The following is a 23,723-nucleotide window of genomic DNA, read 5'->3' on the forward strand; positions in this document are numbered from 1 at the left end:
CCCCAGTGGTCCAGTGGTTAAGACTGCCTTCCAATGCAGGGGGTGCAGGTTCAATCCCTGGTCTGGGAACTAAGATCCCACACACTGCGAGGTGTGGCCAAAAACAAACAAACAAAAAAGAGTGCCTAGCACCTTGGGGAGATGTGACAAGGAAGCTAGATGTGAAGCCTGTTATCCAGGGGAGCAAGCACACGTTTTCCTTCCCTCCTGAGCCTCTGGTCTCCTTTATCAGGACACACACAAAGGTGCCAATGGTGATACTATCTCTTCACCATAAATTCAGACCAGACAGTGAAAGGTCGTAAGTGTTTGTTTTCTGTCACGACCTGTCAGCTGCAGATGGATAATAACTTGAGAAAAGCCCACACCTCGCCCAAGTGCGAGGCCAGATAGAGAAGGCTCCTGAAGGTACAAGGCAGAATCTTGCACTGCCCAGAGAGAGGCGGGCGGCATTCTCTGGGCAGCAAAGCCAAGTGCCTGGCTCTTAACATGGTAATCCCTGTGGCTGAATAGGTCAGGATTCAGAGCTCGGGCAGAAATGACCTCAGTCCCCGTCAGTCCCACATGTGATCTGGGGAGGCCAGCTGCTGATCAGGGAACCACGGCGGCTGTCTGGGCTCCCCACACCGCAAACCAGAGCACGCAAGGGAGCACGGCAAATAGTTCTATTATTTCAGGATGTTTACAGGCTGACGCTTGCTGAGGAAATGTCCACACGTGAGCAAGTCATATATTTTTTAAAACCTCTTATCTAAACACAGACATGGGCAGTCACAGAAACCTACCACTGGGTTAATTCATTCAAAATGCATTTCCCGAGTGGCTACGGCACCACTGGGCAGACGCCCACCATGCCTCTGCCCTGTCCCAGACGCGGCACTGGGAATCCCCAACAGAGCACAGAAGTAGACTCCAGCATCAAAGCGTTCGCCGTCCAGTGGGAGATTTAAAACGGAGGGTAACAGCTGGTTAAAAGTGGGAGTGGGGCAGAGGGGGTGGTGCTCCAGATTAAAGTAGGCTTAAAAGGACTACCAACCAAATGCAGCATACAGACTTTGCTTGGATCCTGATTTAAACAGACCAGTGATGAAGGTCACTTCTGAGACAATGAAGGAAATCCGAATATGCACAGACGCGACCAAAGAATTACTGTTAATTCTGCTACATGCAGTAACAGCCATGTGGTCATGAAAGAACATTCTTTTCAAAATAGATATATGCTGGATTATATAGGGGCAAAATGACATGATATCAGAGATTTCCTTTTAAATATTTCAGGAATAAAAAATAGAAGGGAAGAAAAAGAGAGAAAGAGAGAGATGAAGCCAGCCTGGCATGATCTTGGTTGTTGAAGCTGGATAATGAGTATTTGGGGCTCATTATACTATGCTCTCTATTTTTGTGTTTGAAAATGTTCTTTTTTTTTTTTTAACTGTGCGGCTTGCAGAATCTTGGTTCCCCAATCAGGGATCGAACCCAGGCCCTCGCAGTGAAAGCACTGAGTCCTAACTGGACCACCAGGGAATTCCCTGAAAATGTTCATGATATTTTTAAACAGAGGACTGCAACACATCATGGTAGATATCCTAATGAAGACTGGTATAAAAGGCAAAAGGGGACCTCCCTTGTGGTGCAGTGGATAAGAACCTGCCTGCCAATGCAGGGGACACAGGTTCAATCCCTGGTCCAGAAAGATCCCACATGCCACGGAATAAGGAAGCCCATATAGCACAACTACTGAGCCTGCGCTCTAGAGCCTGCACGCCACAATTACTGAAGCCCGCGCGCCTAGAGCCCGTGCTCCACAACAAGAGAAGCCACTGCAAGAGTAGCCCCCGCTCGCCACAACTAGAGAAAGCCCACAAGCATCAACAAATACCGAACGCAGCCAAAAAAATAAAAATAAAATTAAATCTTTAAAAAAATAAAATAAAAGGCAAAGGGGATATAGAGCAAAGAGCAAGGAGAATTTGTGAGAACCAGAAAATAAACCTGCCAAGTTTACGAGTGTTTTAAATACCATTTCATAGTGGGGTAGGAAGACATGTTCACAAATAATTACAATATAAGATGCGGAATCATAAGCACAGCAGGCGGCTGCACACACCAAGCCTCTAGAGTCCAGACAGAGGATGGCCACACGGTTTTTTCCTGTTTCCCTTAGTGTTTAATTCACCACACAGACCTCACTCATGCAGAAGGAGGCCAGAGCCCTAGCTTGGTCACTCACTAGCTGTGTGATTGGGGGAAAGTTCCTGAGCCTCAGTTTCCTCATCTGTAAAATGGGAATAATCCCACCTACTTCTTCAGAGGGCTAAAGTGGGGATCAAGTGATACAAAGAATGAAAAACTCCAGCATAACGTACAGTGTTTCCTTTCTTGGCTCTTTAAGCAACAGAGACCCTCTAGCCCTGGGAGGGCCTCAAAGATTGGCAATGTTCAGCCCAAATCTTGCACCCATACCCCAGCCCTCCCACCAGGGTCAAGGCTCTCCCCCAAGAAGGCAGGACCTCCCCCCCTCGCCCTGTCCCCCTTAGTAGAGAGTGAAAGGAAGGCGCATGACTGGGAGGCACACCCAGATGGGGGTGTGGACATGGGCGGAGAGAATAGAGACACATCCCAATCACAGGCAGAGAGGGATTACTCAGTGCTCCTCTGCTCCTTACAGTTCCCGGGAATAGGCCTCCAACGACCAAGCTACAACCAGCCTTAGTCCTTAAGCTGATTTATACTAAAGTGTAACTGGTTGGTAGTAGGCTAATCACGATTTTCTTTCAGAAGAGAAGGATGAGCAGAAAGGCAGCCCTGGGCCTGAAGGAGGAAGGAAGCAGTGATTTCATTTTTTATAAACATAAGCTCGAACTATGGATTTCAATCACCTTACAATCACAATTAGTATACCTCAACACCTGCCCTTCCCCCAAAACACAAAATAAAACTAGAATTGGTCCTAAGGTAGAAGGTTATTTCAAATAACAGTCCTCCTGGGACTTCCCTGATGGTCCAGTGGCTAAAACTCTGCACTCCCAATGCAGGGGGCCCAGGTCAGGGAACTAGATCCCGCATGCAGCAACTAAAAGATCCCGCATGCCGCGACGAAGATCCTGTGTGCCGCAACTAAGACCCGGCACAGCCAGATAAATAAAATAAATATTAAACAAAAAAACATGACACATATAACAGTCTTTCTAAACCATCCCAGAAGCCAACTCTCAGGCGCAGGGCCAAGTCAATGGCAGAGGCAGACTTCCCCCTCAAATAGCACCCAAACACCAACAGTCAGTCCTTCCCCATCACAGCAAGACCAACACCACCATCACCCCTGATGGAGGACAGGGTGGGCAAGTGGTCTGTAGGTTGAACAACCTGGGCTAACCTGGGTCAGTTCAAGTGCATTGCTAAAGAAGTACCCACAGGATCTTTGGATGGAATCTTTTCAGAGGCCAGGTCCCTGCAACACAGCACACCACTCTCCACAGCCATGGGGCAGCAGGAAGGGCACTGGACTGAGCTCTGGCAGAGTCTGGTTCAAATCCCGGCTCAGCCGCTTTCTACGTGACCTTGGGCACTTACCCTACCTGAGTCTGTTTCCCCATCTCTAAAATGAGGAGGGCATAACTCTGAGTTTTTTGAGAGTTACTGTGAAATTCTCAAAAAGTGCCACAGGGCAGGACCTGTCCCTCAGTAAGCACTTAATAAACCTGTCTTCACTCTGTCTGATGGCCCGTTGTTACTGCAATAAGAGCTTCCAGAACATCAGGTGGGACTACCCTGGAGAACTGAGCCCCCCTCCCCCGCCTTGGATCCACTTCCCCTGGAAAAAGGGATGGAACAGAGCTGGCCTGGGGGCCCAGGGGACCCTGGTGCCAGAGCACCCACGCAAGCAAATTGAGAGCCAACCGGCTGCTGGTTTTTTCCCCACGGGGCCTGCCCAGAAGGGGGCTGGTTAGTGGCCTCATCCTTCACAGAAACCACTGAGGACTGTAGTGAGTAGGCAAGACTAACAGCAAGAGGTCCCCACACTGCTTAAGGTCCCAGCAGGGCCCAATGCGCCTCCAGATAAAAGCTCTTTGGGCTTTAAGAACCCAGGCTTTAGAATAAAACAATATGGAAAGAGACACAAGTTTACTCTGGTTTCAACAGCCTCCCCCTCATCCAGTAAAGGCCATTCCCAGTTCTGTCGAGAGGCTGGTCTAGGATAAAGTTAACCCCACCTGCCCCGGCCTGGAAGCCAAGTCAGCGGCGCTTCTACCCAGGGCCAGTCGGCAAAGGCAAGGCGGGAGTCTGGGACGCCCCGACAGGGGTGCTCCCGGGCCTGGGGAGAGCGCAGGCTGCTGGAGGCGCGAGGCTCAGAAAGGACAGCGCCACGTCCCCTCGGGCCACCGCCACCGTCCCAGACCCAGTCCCCGCCCGCAGGCGGCCAGGCCACCGACATCTGGCCCAACTTAACTTCCTGTTGTTAAGGAGGGAGGGGAACCGGGCGGGGGTTGGTAGGCGGGCGGGGGACCGGGCGAGGGGGGCGCCCAGTGAAAAGCCGGGAAATAACGTGACCGGCGAGGAGCCCAAATCGTGGGAAGATAAGTTTAGGGATGATCTTCTGCCCCGGCGGCAGGCGGTACTGATGGCGCGTCGCGCCCACTCCATGTCGACGTTTAGGTATTCTCTAGGCTTAGAACTGAAGAATTTGGGTGTTGGGGGGCGGAGTAAGAGGTAGTTCGAGGTACTGGGTTCTAATGGATTCGGAGAGCGATAGGAGTACCCCGGCCTCCCTGGGCAGTGCCACCTGCTCGCTGGGCGCCCCGTGAGGTGGGTCTGAGGCGGGAGATGCTGCGGCGCACCTGACCCTCTCCGGCGCGGGCCAGGGCACAGAGTCCAGGCTCGGCCGCCACGGTCCCCGCCCGCCCTCCTCAGAGCCCCGCGCTCCCCTTACCCGCCCCCCGGTCTTACCGAGAGCCGCGTCGGCCGCCGAGCCTCGGGTGAGCCCTTGTCTTTGCCTAGGGCCGTGTGCGCAGCGGTCTGCAACCGGAGGCCGCCTGCGAAGCTGTGAGCTACCTAGGCGGCCCCGCGGAGGCTTAGCCGGACGAGCGCCTGCGGTTCTGCGCCGCGCCGCCAAGGGGACGGGGAGCCACCCCGATCGGCGGCGCGGCCAATGACAGGTCAACCGGGGGGCGCATCCCCGCCCCCAGCCTGAGGCCCATAGCCAATGACAGCGCGGCGCGGAGCCACCCACGCTCCTCGCCCGCCCCGCCCCTTTGGGGCCAGCTGTCACCGCGGCTGCAGCGGGCGCACGCGGGCTGCAGCCAAGCCCGAGGGTAGGGAGCAGCCCTGCGCTCCTACCCAGACCAGTGCAGGTCTGAGACCAGCAGAGGACCGATGGGGGCGAGGCTTGGTGTTGCTGCTAGATGAAAACCCCGGTGCTGGTATCCAAATGTCAATGTAGGGAGGCAAGGGCTGGGCTTCACGCTCCTTGGCCTAGACAGCTGGAAAGCAAGCCTCAGCGTCCCCTTTTGGACTTGGGGGAGCAGCATAGCACTTCCCTTACCGGCTGTGGACCTCCCTTCTTGCTTTGCTCCTTGACCACCCTGGGGTTCAGCAAACCCCTGCTAGAGGTTAGTCCCTTCCCCTCACCTGGACTGGCCTTGCCTAGAATAAAACTAGTGGGAAGAGGGGCAGTGGTGCAGACCACCTGTTACCTTCGTCACATCACCCAAGCACCCTCTTTTCTTGGCTGTCAAATGGCTACCTTAATCTCTGCTCTGCCCACCCTCACTGGTTGCCCACAGCTCCAGAGAGCACCATTCACAGTGTGAACAGTGTGAGGGGTGTGAATCCGCTTTGTGAACTACAAATTCTGCAAACACCTTGGGCAGACTGCTCTGGTAGCAGTGATCATGAAACAGGGATCCCACAGGCAGGAGCTGTGTCTTACTCACCTCTGGGGCCCAGGGGCCTAACATGGGCTTGGCCCAATATAAATGTTCTTGCAACAGAGCTGACCCAGCAGGAGGAGAACAGGCAGGCTTGGGCAGTGAGAAAACAGTATTGTGGCTCCAGGCTGCTGGAATTTCCACAGCATCAGACCACCCTCTGGAGAAACTACATTCCCTTGCCAAGCAAGTACAAATAAAGCAGTTTGCCCCATCAAACCTGGGGCTTATTTTTTTTCCATACTCCTTACCATGTGATCCTACGTGAGGCCTTTTGGGTTTTCCCAGAGATTGTCCTTCTTGGTTGCTCTCTTAGCATCTTCAGAGTTCAATTGACTTCCTGAACATGAACTTTCAGCAAAAGCCGTCCCTATTCAGTTTGCAAGACTCAGTCAGCACTGATTCTCAGAGGGGCAGCTCTCCACTCTGATGGAACTCTGTCTGTGATGCCAGTTGACGAGGTATCCTCTATGCACACTATCTCATTTAATTCTGAGATAATGAATGGAATGGTATGGTGACAGTGGCTCTGCATGGTATGCATTTTTATGATAATTCCCTTTTGCAGATGGGAAAACTGAGCCTCAAAGAGGTAACATAGCTTATCAAGGTCACATGGTTAATAAGTTTCAGAGCCTAGATTGATTCTGGATTCCAGAATCTGCATGCCTAACCACTATGCAATGCAGCCTCTGCCATCCTGCCCATACTTCTAGAGTGCTGGACAGGCCAGGCCTATCCCTGAAGGAACTGCTCTGGGGCCTGACCTGCCCCCAGTCCGTCCAAACGTTCTGTTGATGTCAGGCCTGGGCACTGTTGGGGACAGGAGATGAGGTCAGCATGGCCCTGCCTTATTTACAGAGTGACTGATAGAGGAAACAGCATTACCTCTGCCCCCAGCCCAAATCCTCACTGGACACAGACCTCTTGCTTCTGGCCTGGGCCTGAGACACCCATGCTAGGGATGGAGATGGCGACAGAACCATTCATTCATCTCACAGATGCTACTGTGAGCTAGATATGGTTCTTGCATTCATGTAACTTATTCGGCTGATAAATAATCAAAAGTACACAGTGCTGTGGGAGCTGTATTCTTTATCACTTACATTTTTTATCATTCCCATCACCTTATCTATAGCACGTGTTCTCCAGATTAAACAAATTTAACACTACTTCAGGAACACTGTGGGCCCACCACAGTGAGATACTACTGCTCAGCATAGACATTCTATTAGCTCAAAAACTAAAATTTATCAATGTGTTCCTGGGACCTCTGCCTCCTCTCTTCCCAACCTTTTTAACTTGGGGGGCTGAGGTGAAAAAGAATCTTGGATCTGAGGGCTGAAGAGTGAATTTTCCTTGGATGTAGGGCAAGCTGGGGGCTGATGGAGGCTGATTGCAGGAAAGGGGATAAGCCTTGAAACCTCTTGAATCAGTGATCAGAGTCCCTTGCCACCACATACAAGCCACCCTTGCTGGCCATCTCCCTGGGGGAGTGGACAGGAATGGGGACAGATGATCACAATTGTCCCTTCTCTGGACAAAGCAGTAGCCATGCGCTATCCTGCCGGACTCTGTGTCTGGGAGTTTATACAACTAAGATCTTCAACGAAAAGATCGTCCAATGTTAGAGTGGACTTAAATAGTATCTAAGCCCTTCACTGAACAGATTAAAGAAATTTAAAAATTAATGGGGAAGGGAAGGCACCACGAGAGTCCCAGAGCATGGAAGTGGGTTCCAGGTCTCCGACGCCTCTGCTTCACTCTGAGCACGCCAGGCAAACTCAACCTCCTTGCGCCATGGCTCAGTATTCTATATTTAATAACAATCTCTTCCCAGCCCACTCTTCTGGGATGGCGAATGTGTGCTTGTGAAGGTTGTCTGGGAGATGCAGATGGCCGCATTAGCATCAGAAGGAGGGAGAGAAGGAAGGCCCAGATTCATCCCTAAAAATATCTACATCTCAGACTGGAAGCAATGGGTCTCGGCAGCACCACGCATGCCTCCCCGGAAAGAACTCCAGCTGGTGATCTCCATCATCATTGTTTATCCACCTGATGGCATCCTGCAGGGGCTGGAGGGGTGGTGTGTCAGGCCTGGCTTCTTTTTATTTCCAGCCGAGCAGTTGGCTTGAAGAAAGGTCAGAGTTGAACTAAGTGGATTCCCAATGCAGAGATTTCCTGCAGAGAAGTCCAAGTGGGTCTCACAGCGTTGGAATGGCAGGGGAAGGAGTGACCACCTGTACCTCCTCCTCCAAATGAAAAAGGATCTGTGCCCTCGGACCCCTTCCTCACAAGCATATGTTCCAGGAAGGGGTAAAACAGTGAGTGTGGTCTCACCAGCTTTCTCCCCAAGCCGCTATCAAAGGGCTTCGGTCTTTCAGAAGGAAGAGGAAGGCCGATATCTACACAGTCTGGTGACCTCGTTAGATGATGAGAAAAGGCTGATTGGCCCCAGTCCACCTTGGGAGCTATCTTTGGAGAAGGGTTTTCTAAGGAAGTGGAAACATTTCTACCTCCCTCAAACAGGCTCAGGAGTGTGCGAGAAGCAAGGTCACTGGGGCCTTGTTCCAGCCCCTTATCATCCCGATAGGCCTCAAAGTGCACTATTTTTCATGGATAAGACATATATAAAAGTTTTCAAGGTCTCTAGGAACTCATCAAGCCTACCACACATTCAGTGCGCTTTCCAGAGACAGTTTGGAGAAAAACTGGCACATGTCAAAATCAATAATGCCCTCAGAGCCACTGCAGCACTTTGGGGAACATGTGTATTTGGCTGCAGTGATGGGAAGGTCAGTGCTGGAGAGATGAGGCCACAGGCAGGAGGTGATGTAGCAACCAGAGCAAATAGAGAGCGGGTGTGCGGAGGAGAGGGGAAGAGACACAGGGTCATGAAAGTAGTCTGGCCCCGGCTCCAAACAGTCTGGGGAGAGGCAGAGGTACATACACACATACTCAAAGCCAACTGTGAAATCTGAGGGCACAATTCTGGTCTCTAGAGACTCAGAAGTCTAACCAATACCACCAAACCCACTATACCCTCATGGCAGGCTGGGCCATACCTGCTGCCCAGGCAGAATCTTGTTCATGCAAACCTAAAGCCCATTCTAGGACACACTGCTGTTATCGAATGAAGCGCCCAAAACCTCCACAGGGTAGGGGCAAGGACAGGGACACTCTTTTCTGTTCTAGCCCATGGAGGGGACTCACTCAGGTTCAACTGTCTATCCATCCAACATACATCCACCCCACAAATATATACAATGCAGTTATTCTAAGAGGCATCATAGCCAAGTTGTTAGGAGCACAAACTCTGAAGTCAAGATGCCTGAGTTTGAATCCCAGCTCTGCCACTTATTAACTGGGTGACCTTGGGCAATACTTAACCTCTCTGCACAGCAGGTTCCTCGCCTGTAATGGGGAATAGTAATAGCAAAGAGAGATGTGTGCTTCGAACACATATACATAGTAAATAATATACATGGGTTTTGATTAAAATAACTTGGCGTCTAGTGTCAAGAAGGGGGTAGAGAACTAGAGTCTCTAAGAGGCACCATTATGAACAATTCCAGATCAGGGACATGGCCACTCCCAGCACTACACTTGTGTGTGTATCTCTCAGCCACATTTTAAGGTGGATAATTGTCATCCACACCTTAGAGGTGAAAAAATGGAATCTTGGAGAAGTGCAGTCACTCGCCCAGAGTCTCCCAGGAGCTGGCATATGACAGGGTGAATCTAACTGGCTGACTCTCTACTCCTGGCTACAAGACTGGACACAGCACCCAGGCCCGGCCAACCACATAGCCCCAGGGGTGACTGGTCCAACAGACATGTATATGGTCCAAGCAGAGTTCTTCTTCAGGACCAGTGTAAAGGTAGCATGAGAGAAGCTCTCTGTCCCCAGAAGCCAGGGCTACCAGTAGACCCACATGCGGCGGAGGAGATCTGACTACAATAGGAAAGAAAGAGACTCCTCTGACTGAAGAAGTAAAGCTCCAGCGATTCTTTGCAATTCTCTTGACTCCACCCTCCTCGGTGTTGGTTTTGTCTTCAGGCTGGTTTTCCTTACTGTAGCCAGCGCCAAAACAGCTCTCAGTGCCAGAAGCTACCTTATCCAAAAAAGAACATTTCTGACCCAGCATTCCAAGCAGGAGTCCTGAGATCCACTCTGATTGGATTGGGTCATATGCCCACTTGAACCCGTGCCGTAGCCAGAGGTCTGGAATGTGCTGATTGGCCGCGCCAGTCAGGGCCCCTGACTGGACCTGGGGTGGGATCAGCTTCCCCTGAGACACGCAGGCTGCATGGGACAGAGGTGGACACCTGAACGAAAACTGAGTATGGTTAGGAAGGGAGAAGAATGGATAGATTGTTATATGTTGGGTGGGTATAGCAGATGCTTCTGGTTTCCGTATACACCAGTGGCGTTCTATTGCAAGCACCTGTGACTCCATACCTGTGGGTTTCCTCTGGCTTCTGCGGTAAGCTTAGCCAATGCAGAGGGCAGTCCAAAGTATGAAATTTAACACCACTGGAGCAACCTTCAAACAAGAGTGAGCAAGAGTTGGCGGATACATACCCCAAATGTCTCGCCCTCAGGTGGGATATCTTGGAGGTGTGTGCTCTATCTCTGTCTCTGTCCCAGAGATCTCCAGCAGGACTGAGCCCAGGTAATTGCTTGTTAACATGTCCTCTATTGCTTCCCTACCATCACTTCCTCAGTTCTTTACTGGTGCTTCCCAGGATTACTTCCCAAATAAACTACTTGTACTCACATTCCCTTCTCAGGGTCCGCTTCTGGGGGAGCCCATCCTAAGACAGTAGGGTCAGCTCATCTGAGCCCCAACCTTGAACTCCTCGAGATGAGCAACAGTGTGGTATTCAATGCTGTACGCTCCGTGTGTTGCTTAAACAGCACCCGCGCATGGGAGGTGTCAGTAGATGTTTTCTGAAGGAATAAAAGAGGAAGCTATTTAAAAGCAGTATACAAACAAGGTGTTCCTACCACCCACCCACTGATTCTCCCATGGGTCTGGACCACAGCCATAGACTTGGGCCCATATGAATGCTCAGAAGGAATTTGTGCTTTTTACCTCTCAGAAAGTACATCATCCTGACCTCCTCTTGTATCATCCACTCCCCACATACCACCTCCCATGAAGCTTTTCTTGCATTTTGTAGCAGATAAGTACATTTTAATTAAAATTAAATTCCTGCACAATCACTCTTCTATTCAAATCTTTCTCCTAGTTGTAGCTTAGATGACCAGAGATTACCCAGTACAGCCCAACCTCTGATTGGTTCAGAGGGGTGATTCTTCCCCTCGTCAGATGAGTGGGGTCTTCAGGGGCACTCAGGATTACTGCAGTGGAGCTGGAACCCCCAAATAGAAAGGCCCAATCCAGCTTCACATGTCAAATTCTGGTGGAAAGTGCTCAGGTTCAAACGACCTGGGTTGCAACCTCTGCTCCGCCTACCAGTGCGACTTTGAACAATCCAGGAGATGGAGATAATAAGCTTTATTTGGTAAGAACAGAGTATAGATCAAACGAGGTGACATACTTGAAGGTGTATCACTGGCTCTGACTAAATGTTAATTGTTTTCCCTCCTATTTGTAAGTGTGGTGGTTTTATATTTTAGCAACTTACAAAGCTAGAACTGGGTTTCCCAGAGCCCGCTTGGGGTCATCGGGTAGTCAGAGGAGGAGGTGGTGAGCAATAGACACGCATTCCGGCTTCCCCTCAAGGGCTGTCTGTGTTCCATCTGCTCTTGATTTCTCCTGCTTCATATCTGTGCTTTCTTCTCACTTGCCAACCCCGCTGACCAACACGACTTCAGGCCCCAAGCAGGCACCAAGGAATCAGCATTCCCAGACCTCTTCACCAGCCGCCACAACTGTGTGAACTCTACTCCCTGTAATCACCCGTTCTTCCATATCACAGTATGACCCTGCTTCCCTGATCAAACCCGAACTGACACAATAGGTAACTAAAACCGCCACTTCTCACGGGCCTACATCCGGCCCATAATGATCTTATACAGCTTCACATCACCCATACAGGATTACTTCTTAGGATTAGGGACAGAGATTATGAACCCAATTTTATACTTGGTGTATTTGTCAGGGTTCTCCAGAGAAGCAGAACCAATAAGAGATTAGATAGAGATAGATTTATCGTGAGACGTTCGCGTATTTGATTATGAAGGCTGAGAAGTCCATGATCTGCTGTCAGCAAGCCGGAGACCCAGGAAAGCAGGTGGTGTCGTTTCATACCAAGTCTGAAGGCCTGATAACCAGGGGAGCCAATGGTGTGAGTCCCAGTCCAAGGGCAGAAAACCAACATTCCAGTTCAACAGTCAGGCTAAGAGAGTGATGTCTCCCTTCTTCCATCTTTTTGTTCCATCCAGGCCTTCAAAGGACTGGATTATCCCCACCCACATTGGGAAAGTCCATCTGCTTCACTCAGTCTACGGATTCAAATGCTGATCTCATCCAAAAACACACTCACAGACACACCTAGAAATAATATTTAACCAAATATCTGAGTACCCTGTGACCTGTCAAGTTGACACATAAAATTAACCATCACACTTGGAGAAACCAAAGATCAAGAAGGTTAGGGGCTTCCCTGGTGGTGCAGTGGTTGAGAGTCCGCCTGCTGACGCAGGGGACGCGGGTTCGTGCCCCGGTCCGGGAGGATCCCACATGCCGCGGAGCGGCTTGGCCCGTGAGCCATGGCCACTGAGCCTGTGCGTCCGGAGCCTGTGCTCCGCAACGGGAGAGGCCACAACAGTGAGAGGCCCGCGTACCGCAAAAAAAAAAAAAAAAAAGAAGGTTAAATACCATGTCCTAGTATCTGGCAGAACTAGGATTTAAACTCCGGCCTGTCCAGCTCCTGAGCCTAAGCTCTGACCACTTGGTCACTCTGAAACTTATCAGAAGCACGTATCTCATTAATTATAAAATTACTGCAAATGTGATCTATTCTTATTAGAAAAAAGGAAGGGAATTCTCTGGCAGTCCAGTGGTTAGGACTTGGCACTTGCACTGGGGTGGCCCGGATTCAGTGCCTGGTCGGGGAACAAAGATTCCACAAGCCATGCCGTGAGGCCAAAAAAAAAAAAAAGAAATAGGAAAGACTCTTAGACATGCTAGTTTAAAATGTTTAACATGTCAAACACATGGCGAAAAAAAAAAGGGATGGGTGCAGCCCCAAAGATGTAAAAACACTGTCAAGAAGGCATAAGTTGTAGACCTGCTGGTCATCGGGCAAGTTGTTTGTTAGGCAAACTGGTCTCATCTGAAGGGGTCTGATCCCTCTCTGCATAGGCATGTCAGAAAAGAAATTTGACTTTTGGCCCAAAGAAATGCAATCGTCGTTTCTCTGCGCAGTTCACCACTCAGCACCCTCCCACTGGCCAACAAGCCCTGACAGTCTAACTGGGTGAAAATCAAAGAAGTGATTGAGTGAGGACTGCTCTGGGTTTGTGCCCGAGTCACAGGATCCCAGGACAAAGCAGGAAGGCATGGCCACCGTGGCCTTCTAAGAATGCCTGAGAGGCCAGCCGTCGAGGTTTTCTATTCCCCTGAGAATGAGGAAAGCATCTCAGAACAAGGCTGTGGCTGCCCCGTGAACGGCAAGGAGTAAAGCAAATTTATGATGCGTGGTTCACTCAGGGCAGAGTAGGAGAAGAAGGACCTGGGATGGGGTGGGCGGCAGACGGAGGCCTGGGAAAGAGGCGCCATGAAACATGGCCCGATTGGACCCAGCCCCTCCCCCTCCTGGCCTCAGGGCTTCATGCCTGCTGTTCCCTCTCTTCCTTTCCACCCACAAATGACAGTCACTCCCTTGTAGACTGTGCCCTGGGTCACCCCTTCTTCCTTATTGCCTTGGTTCATGCTCCTTCCACATTCTGCAAGTAGACTCATCTGTGTCCCTGTGAAGTTTTACATCCTCTCTAGTTGTTTCCTTAATGTCTCCTTCAGAGAAGTGCTGTATCTCTAGAATCTTTTTCTTCCTTACATTAAAAATAGGCTTTTTTCTGAGAAGGTGGAGTGGGTGAATTTTTCCCCTATCCTTCCTGTTAAGTACACGTAACAACCCTTGACGAGGGAATCGCCATAAAGTTATCAGCTGATTTTTCAGCCGAAACTCTGCAGGCCAGAAGGGAGTGGCAAGATATATTTAAAGTGATGAAAGGGAAAAATAAAATAAAATAAAATAAAATAAAAATAGAGTCTTTATCTTTTTTTAAACAAAAACTGTGCCCAATCAAAAAGAATAATATAAACTATATAATCTTATCACTCAGCGATTTGGATCATCAACACCTTGAATGTGGATCCATTCATATTATCAATATATACACCTGTGAAATCGCGTAGCTACAGAGGCAGTATGACAGAGGGTTTAAGAGTTTGGGTTTTGAGCTTCCCTGGTGGCGCAGTGGTTGAGAGTCCGCCTGCCGATGCAGGGGACGCAGGTTCGTGCCCCGGTCCGGGAAGATCCCACATGCCGCGGAGCGGCTGGGTCTGTGAGCCATGGCCGCCGAGCCTGCGTGTCTGGAGCCTGTGCTCCGCAACGGGAGAGGCCACAGCAGTGAGAGGCCCGCGTACAGCTAAAAAAAAAAGTTTGGGTTTTGTAGTTAAATCAGCTTGGATTGGAATCTCTAATCTCGTTGTGTGATCTTGGATAAAATCATCAATCTCTCTGAACCTCAGTTTTCTCTTGTGTAAAATGGGAATCATCAAGTAGTTACAAAGTTGTATTGATTTTGTTTGTATTAATTTTTGTTGTTAGGATTAAATGAAATGATCCACCTAAAACCCACCAAGCCAGGTATATAAAATCACGATGTGTGCATGCGTGTGTATGTCTGTGTGTGTCTGGGGAATGGGACATTTAAAATACACATAGCAAAAAATTCACCATTTCAACCATTTCAAAGTGTAAAACTCAGTGGATTTAGTAAATGTACAACGTTGTACAACTATCACCACTCTCCAGTTCCAGAACATTTTTATCACCTCAAAAGGAAACCTCACACCCATGAAGCCATCCCTCTCCCTCTCCCTCCCTCCAGCCCCTGGTAACCACTTATCTGCTTTCAGTCTCTATGGAAAATCGCTTTCTCTTCAGCCTTTCTCTCTCTTTTAATTTTTTTCCTGACAGCCTGGTCACACCCCTCTCATCAAACAGACCAAATCAAACTTAGAAAAAGGAAACAAAACTAATAAAAACAGAAAACTACAGGACAAACATGAAAATGATTTGACACAGCTCGTTTAGCCACGGCTCTCACAGTCTCATCATCAGACTTGAAGAGTGATCCATCCATGCTTGGTCTGTCTGCATCCTCCAGGCTCCCTCACCCTATACCCTGTACCCAGGCTCTTGTTGGGTGACCGGGGCCTCCTGGTTGTCAAATCCGTGTTCTATTTCCAGCCTTCACTCCTCCTTAATACCGATATTGTGGTACCACATGATGCTGCAGATTAGCATCCTTCTTCAAATCCTCTTTCCTTTGTTCCTAAAACACCCCCGTCCCTCTCTCTGCCCCCCCCCACCCCCGTGCTGGCAAATGTTCTTCCCACTCTTCTGCCTCCGTCTCTCTCCTTGGGCGATCGCATCCACTGCCCCTGCTTCCTCGACATATCTCAAATTCAACACGTCCGAAAACTGTCCAAAACCCACTTAATGATCTATATTCCTAACTTCACTAATGGTATTCCAACAACCCAATTTCTCAAACTGGAATTTTCAGTCATCTGCGATTTCTCTCTTTTTCTAAATTTTTTTTTCCAACTGGATAACAAATTCCGTTAATATAGTTCAGAGACATCTCTTGAGTCCCCTCCCACCTATCCGTGCTTATGGCCACTTAGTTCAGGTCCCCAACCTCTCTTCTCTCAACAACTACAATAACCTGTTTAGCCACATACATCCTTTCCATAACTGTCAGAGTTGTAGTCTTTTTTTTTTTTTTTTTTTTTTGTGGCCACACCACGCAGCATGTGGAACTTCCCCGACCAGGGATCGAACTTGTGCCCCCTGCATTGGAAGGGCTGAGTCTTAACCACTGGACCATGAGGGAAGTTATATTCTTAAAATACAAAAGTGATCATTTCATTCTCCTCTGTAAACATCTGTCTTCTTAGAAAATACACCCACACCCTATCTGGCCCTACCTCCTGACCCTCAGCTCCCGGAACATGCCAGGACGTGCCACAAATCCTCCACTCTCCACCATGGGCTTCTAGGTGAAGCTGCCTCTCATTTCTGGCCCCAGAGATGGGACACATGACCCAGCCTGAGCCAATCAGCAGTCTCCACCTCTCCGGCCCCAGTAATTGGTTCAAGCCCCAGTCAGTCTGTGAAATGCAATCCTGGGCTTTATTTGAGCTAAGAGGAAATCAGACCTCTTATTTGCAACAGACGTGAAGATACAAGGTACAGAGACCAGGACTGCTACAGCTCGCGACCAAGGGGAGCCTGTGAATACAGCCATCACTGGGGAAAGAGGAAAACCTTACTCTGGTGACATCTTTTGAGGCTTGGATCAAACCCTCAAAACCATATACCCTTTGTCTCTCTCTCTCCTGTTTTTAAAAATTGAGGTATAATTGACATATAACATTATTTTAGTTTTGGGTGTACAACATAATGATCAGATATTTATCTATGGTGAAATGATGGCCTAGTTAACATTTGTCACCATATATAGTTACAAAAAAATTTTTTTTCTTGTGATAAGCACTTTTAAGATCTAATCTCTCAGCAACTTTCAAATACATAATATGGTATCATTAACTATACTCACCATGCTGTACATTATGTCTCCATGACTCATTTATGTTATAACTGGAAGTTTGTACCTTTTGCCTTTGTCCCTTTTTAAAATGTAAGCCAATACATTCAGCCAGTGCCCCTCCGTTTCTTTTTTTGCTTAAGATAGTTTGAGTTAGGTTTTGTGTTACTTGTAAACCAATTTATGACACTTTAAGCCAGTTTCCCAAATTTTGCTGAACATTAGAATCACCTGGGGAGCTTTTTAAACCTCCTAGTGCCAATTAAATCATAAAGACTGGGGGTGGGAGCCAGGCTTCAGTCATTTTTAAAGATCTCAGGTGATTTCAATGCAGAGTGAAGCATGGGAACCACTTTAAGCAAAGCAATCTGCTTCATCTTTGCTTCCCCAGGTCAGCACCTTCCAATTTACCAGAGTTCTTCATGCCATCATACTCCTGGCCTGGCTCTGTCTTTGGGCTCAGAGCATCTTAATGGCAAGAATCATGTTTTTTATCCCCTCTGCCTTGCACACGGTAAGCCCTCAGTAAGCATTAACTAATGAACAAATGAATGAATGAATGGGACAGGTTCATACCATCTTCATACGTATTTCTTTCCTTCAAGGCACCTTGTACTGAATACAAAGTATAAGAAAGTTCAGGCTCTGGAACCAGAGTGCCCTTTGTCCAAATCCTGGTTTGATGGGACCCAGGGTAGGTATTCAACTGCTCCGGGCCTTCTTTCCTCATCTATAAAATGTTAATAACGATAGCACTTACATCACAGTGATGTTGTCAGGAGTTCAGGGTTAATACAGGTAAAATTCTCAGAACACTGCTTGGTACACAGCAAGCACGCAGTAAGTGTCAGCCTCTACCTTCATTCATTCATTTATTCCTACCAGAGAACTGGGTCTCCCTCCAGGCCAGAGGAATCACGGAGAGGATGGGTGCGGAGATCTTCATACCTGTGTGCTCTGTGAAGGTGGTTTTGCTTTGCGTGCAGCCTGTTAATGTAGGTTAATTTTGTTCAGGTGGCTGGAAGTTTACTCTGTTGGGGTGGAGAGCCAATTACTGCTTGGTGGCAGAACAAAAGACTTGTAAAGTTCTCATTACTGCTGGGTTTGCCCTGCTCACAGTGCCAACTGGCACACAATCAGGTGTTTTCAGAGTCACCTGAAGAGAGCCTGTTATTTGGATCCAGGCCAGGTAAAGGGCTATTGTTTTGTATTATTCGTCTCAGGGAATTTAGCCTGTTTTAAAGGAACTCTTTTTCTGCCTAAGGGGAAAAGAAAGCACTTCCTCATGAAGAACACAGATTTATTGGTTGTAATGGAAATTTACCTGTCTAGGCTTTGTCTTTAAAAACCTACGTGCTAAAAAAAATAAATAATAATAATAATAAAATAAATAAAAACCTACGTGCTTATTAATTTGTTAGCAGAGTGGCTGCATGGCTCTTTGCTGTTTTAGGGGGAGACAGTAAGCTTCTAGCTAAGGATGTCCTTGAAAACATCACTCCTCTCCTACTGTCAGCCTTATCTGTCAAAGTGGGGGGGGGTGGGCTGCCTGCTTCCTGTCCCCCTCCCTTCCACTCAACTTGTATTCATTGAGCTCCTGTCATATGCAGGGTACACCTGTAGGAGCGGTGGGGTACACACAGATAAACAAAAGCTGATTAAGCCATTGCCCCACCTTTAGTTAATTTGTAGTTTTGCAGGGAAACTATAACCAAAATCACTGTGTCGTAGTTAAGGTTTTCAATACCTCCCATTGAAACAGTTTTTCAATGGCTTCCTAACCAATCTCCCCACCTTCATTCAGGTTTTCCATCCTCTACCACTGCCAGAAGGTTCTTTCTGAAGCACACGTCCAATCAGGATGCTGCCCTCCAGCCCTGTAACACAACAGGCACTCCAAGCCTTGTTTGCTTTTCTCATTCTATACTCTTCTCATCCTCTTTGTCTTGCAAATTCCTACTCAAGCTTCAAAGCCCAGCTCCTTGCTTTTTCTGTACCCATCCCCTTGGCAGAATGAACTATGAATAACTCCCTCCTACTGTGGTATCCCACACATATTTTTAAAATAATAAAACCATAAACCTTTAAGCACACCTCAGTTTTAGCATTTATCACAGTAAGATCCTTCACCTGCCTGTCTCCTCTAATAGCCTACAAGCTCCTCCATAGAAGAGGGACCGCTCTTAATTTTTGTTTCCTCAGCGTATGGCACTGTGCCGGTGCTGCATTGGTGATTTCGAAGTCAAGGAACACCCTAGGTGAGAAGTGCGTTAAGGAGATGCACAATCTCTAGGAACACTACTGGATATAATACAAGGGCAAAAAACATTTCTGCCTTTTGCTTTCCCAAGCCATAACCATGCATTTTGGGGAAACTCAGAGACCTGGGACCTGAGGGCTTTTCCCCTAATATTTCAAACATAAGAAAATAAAGTATAACACACCAAACACTCGTGTACCCACCATACAGCTTTAATGAAACTTACTTTGCCATACTTGCTTCAGATGATTTTTTTTCTTTTTAAAAACATAAATATTATAGTTAATGCATGCTGTTAAAGGCATCCATTTCCTCATGACTTTAATGTTTATCATTCTAATATGTTTTTATACTTTTCCTACATAAGCATGTATTTCTAAACAATGTTTTGTGCTGTTTTTCACATTTTTAAACATTAACTTGATATAGATTCATACTATATGAAATGACAACTTGTTTTTTCTCTTAACATTATGTTTTTGAAATTTATCCATGTTTATATTTGAGATTTACTCGTGAGGATGTGCTAATTTGTTTCGACTGTTGAGTAGCACACCGCTGAGTGAATATACCACGCTTTATTTGCTCATTCCCCTGTTGATAGATATTTTTTTGCTTCCATAATTGATATTGCAAAACATTCTTACATATGTCTCTTTGTGTACGTGTATAAGAGTTGTCCTGTAAATCTAGAATTGGTATTTCTGGATCATAAAGAATATTCCTTCTCAACTTTACTCACTAGTAACACATTGCTCTCCAAAGTGATTGTACCGTTTACTCTTATCTTTGCCGTTCTATCCAGCATGAACCACTGCTGCCCACACTTTAAAGGTCTTGCCAATCTGATGGGGATGAAATGATACTTCATTGTGATTTGAATGTGCATTTCCCCAATTACCGTGGAGGTGAAGCTTCTTATGTTTATTGGACACCTGGTGTCATTTATTTGTGAATTTCTAATTCATACCCTTTGTTGATTATCCTCCTGGCTGGCCTTTTCCTTACTGATTGTGGGAGTTCTTGATATATTCTGGATAGCGCTTGTGACGAGGCTTTTTACTTGGTTTATTGTGTCTTTTCTTGAACAATAGTTGTGATCTTAATTTAGGCAAATTTATTGTTTCCTTTACGGCTTGTGGGTTTGTTATTCTCTATTTTAAAAAACATTTCCTTACACCAATGTCATAAATCTATAATCTTATGTTTACAGTCTCTTCCAAAAAGTTTTACATTCTACTTAAAAAAAATTGTTTTTATTTTGCATTCCACTTTTTGTTTTCTGGTTTTTTTGTAATTAATTTTTATCGGAGTATAGTTGATTTACAATGTTGTGTTTCTGCTGTATAGCAGAGTGAATCAGTTATACATATACATATATCCACTCTTTTTTAGATTCTTTTCCATATAGGTCATTATGGAGTATTGAGTAGAGTCCCCTGTGCTATACAGTAGGTTCTTATTAGTTATCTATTTTATATATAGTAGTGTATATATGTCAAGCCCAATTGCATTCCATCTTGAATTGTGACTTTTCCATATGGATAACCAATTACCCAACATTGTTTATTGAATGGTCTGTCCTTTCCTTATTAACGTCACCTCCGTCATGTATCAGGTATTCAGATACATGTGAGTATATTTCTGGGCCCTCTGTTCTGTTCCATTGGTCTATTTGTCCATTCCTGCACTAATTCCTTTATGTCAATGGCTTTGTAATAGGTCTTAATAACTGGCAGGGTCGGTCTCTCCTCTTTGTTCTTCTTCAAAATCATTTTGGCCATTCTTTGGCCATTTCTCTTCCGTATGAATTTTAGATCCAGCTTGTAGAGGTCTAGGTTAATCCTTACTGAGATTTTGATGAGCATTTCATTAGATGTATATATTAATTTGGGAGACATCCTCATTTTTATGGTACTGCATCATCCAATCCATGGGTCAGGTAGAGCTCTCCATTGATTCAGGTTTCCTTTTGTGTGGGATGTGGCGATGAACTGCAGAGCATCATTCCCAAAGAAATTTCCAGTGGAAGAGTAAAGAGCATCTAGAAAGTGATCATGGGTGTGAGCAGAGTCGAATAGCAGGAAATGAAAGTAAGCTCTTCAAACCTTGGCTAACCCAGGGATGGTAAACAAGATCCCACTTCCTAATCCCACAGTGGCAGGTAGAGCTAGACCACTAAAGCAGGACCTCCGAGCCTGGGGCTCTGGGCTTCCTTCCCAACCTGACCCTTTAGGCAGCTCCCAAATTAGTCAGAGCTGGCACAGCAAGAAATATTAGCCTAACCTCTCTGGAGGAGGCATTCCCTGGGACCCTTGAACAGCCCAACACTGGTGGCTCTGCAGGCCTGCACGGGGCTCTGAGCTTGCTGTCTTCCAAGATAGAAGTGCAGGCCATCAGACTTGTGATCTCCTCCTGTTTTAGAGATTGCTGCCTCCTGGAGAAATGGTAGATTTTACGCAAACCGTTAGCTCTGTAGACTGAATGGAGGTATAATTTGCTGCAGGATCTGGTTTCGACTTCATTCCAGCCACCAGTCTACTCTGTGTTGTTAAGGGTGCAGAAGCCCTTGAAATCTGGTCCCTGAGTGCCAGGCAGTGGAAGTTACTTAGTTTCCTTACAACTTTTTTTTTTTTTTTTTTTTTTTTTTTTGCGGTATGCAGGCCTCTCACAGCTGTGGCCACGCAGGCTCAGCAGCCATGGCTCACGGGTCTAGCCACTCTGCGGCACGTGGGATCCTCCTGGACCAGGGCACGAACCCGTGTCCCCTGTGTCGGCAGGCGGACGCTCAACCACTGTGCCACCAGGGAAGCCCTCCTTATACCTTTTATAAAAATGATCATTACAATATATTATAAACGGATTAAAACAAAGACTTTTTCAAAGACTTCTCCCTGCTCCCTTCTGGGCCCTTGGTGTCCGACGCACAACAGGCGCTTACCTGATGCAGATTAGTTGGTGAACATTCGTGAAGAATGTATCCTGTGTCAGGCCCTGGGTTCAGTACTTAAGATCTGAACCCATTTAGTCCTCACGTGAGTGGCATTATCATCTCCATAAAGGCTCAGGGAGCTAAAGTGACTCATCCAATCAAGGTCACACAGACAGTCTCTGATGGAGTTGTGAGCCAAGCTCTATGTACCTGGGACCGTGGAATCCAAGTCCAGTGCCATATACCCACTTCTGCCTGTTACAGAAGGGAGGAGAGGAGGGAGGGCAGCAGGAAGAGGAGGGAAGGAGGAAGCCGAGAGAGAAAGACCAGGGAGAGCAGAGGGAAGGAGGCGGGTAGAGATGGAAGCTCCAGGCCTGCCCTCCTTCTCCCTTTCCTAGAGTCTGCGTCCCGGAGTGCTGGGAGTCTAGAAGCCCCATTGCAGCTGTCTTGCCAGGGTGCTCTTGTTTACCGTGGGAGGCAGGAGAGGAGAAGGTCAGACTTTCACAGCTGAGGATCCTCTCTGAAGGGGGAGGCACGGTTCTTTGAGGCCTAGTGGGTATAGAGTGAAGGGGAGAATCCTGAACCCGATAACCAAGGTAGCCCTGCCCTTTAAGATGGGGACAGAAAAGCCATGTCGCCCTCATGACCTCTGTAGCCTGGGAGAAGGGCTCAGCTAAAGACCAAAGGGAGCACCAGAGAGATGATCTGAAGAGTATAATTTGGTTAAACATTATTTTAAGAAAAAGAACCCAAAACAAAAAACCTCTTCTGGAATATAGAAATTATTTCTCTCTAAGCGTGGAACCCCTGAAATTTTTTTCTCTCTGTTCAGATATTCTATTATATGCACATATTACAGTGGATATAATTCCCTTTATTTTGCTTGATTTGCGGGGTGTTGTTCAAAGATGCTCCCCACCGCTCAGTGGATGGATGGCTGGGATGAGTGTGTATGTGCAGTGGGTGTAGCTGTGGCGGCTGCCGGGAGTGGCTGACTCCTCTGTGAGCACAGAGGGTAGGTGAGCTACTCATGACAAAAGGCGCATTACCTCAGCCGGGAAGGAACCACTCTGGACTTCGGACTTCACTTTCACCTTCCTCTTTCCTGCTCCCAGCTCCCCAGCACTCCGCCCTGCTCTGATAGCTGCTGAAGTTCTATGAGGCTGTCTCATACCCTGGGTTCTCCGGGGATATGGGCTTAATTAAAAACCAGTCCAGTTTATCCATCAGTAGGAAATAGGGCAGACAGGGTGTTGGTGCCAAAGCCCAAAGTCAGCGCAGGAGGCAGCAGCGAGCTTCCTGTCGTGACCTGCTGGGCTCAGCTACCGGCACTGGGGACAGGGGTAGCAGGGCTGGGCCCTCCGGGGAGGTGACGGCTGGCTGTAGAGCTGGCAGGGGCTCTGGCAGGAAGAGTCTCTGGCCTTTGTCATTAGGTGGGCAGCAGCATCTCAATTCCGAGGGGACTTTTGAAACAGGAAGTGGTTTTGGATTCAGGAGCACGATGCTGCCTGCAAGGGGGAAGAGGAGAGAAGTGAGTGAAAGCTTAAAGTCCCAGCTAAATGGGGCCCAGGGGACTCCCCATTCACAGGGAAACCTGTGAGACTTGGAGCAAAAGCCCGGCTGCTCAGATTGAGCTGGGGAAAGGCTGGAGCTGAGAAGACAGGTGGGGTCCCTACGTACGGGCTTCCTCAGGACCACTCGGGTCACGAACACAGACATTAATCTTCCCTCTCCCATTGCACAGATGGGGATCTTATTCACTGGGTGATGGTCCTGGGAGCAGGTACA

The 23,723-nt window shown here is 47.8% G+C and overlaps 1 protein-coding gene across 2 annotated transcripts in view; it reads right to left on the reverse strand.

Annotated features, from left to right (window-relative positions):
- Nucleotides 1–5,091, reverse strand: part of MICAL2 (microtubule associated monooxygenase, calponin and LIM domain containing 2) — a 223,985-nt gene extending 218,894 nt beyond the window's left edge. For both annotated transcript variants that reach the window (XM_079930564.1, XM_079930563.1), the window contains exon 1: nucleotides 4,948–5,091. The gene's annotated coding sequence lies outside the window, so the exon portion shown is untranslated. The remainder of the gene's footprint in view (nucleotides 1–4,947) is intronic.
- Between the last annotated feature and the right edge of the window lie 18,632 nt (nucleotides 5,092–23,723).

Source organism: Stenella coeruleoalba, assembly GCF_951394435.1.
Source record: "Stenella coeruleoalba genome assembly, chromosome: 8".
NCBI lineage: Eukaryota > Metazoa > Chordata > Mammalia > Artiodactyla > Delphinidae > Stenella > Stenella coeruleoalba.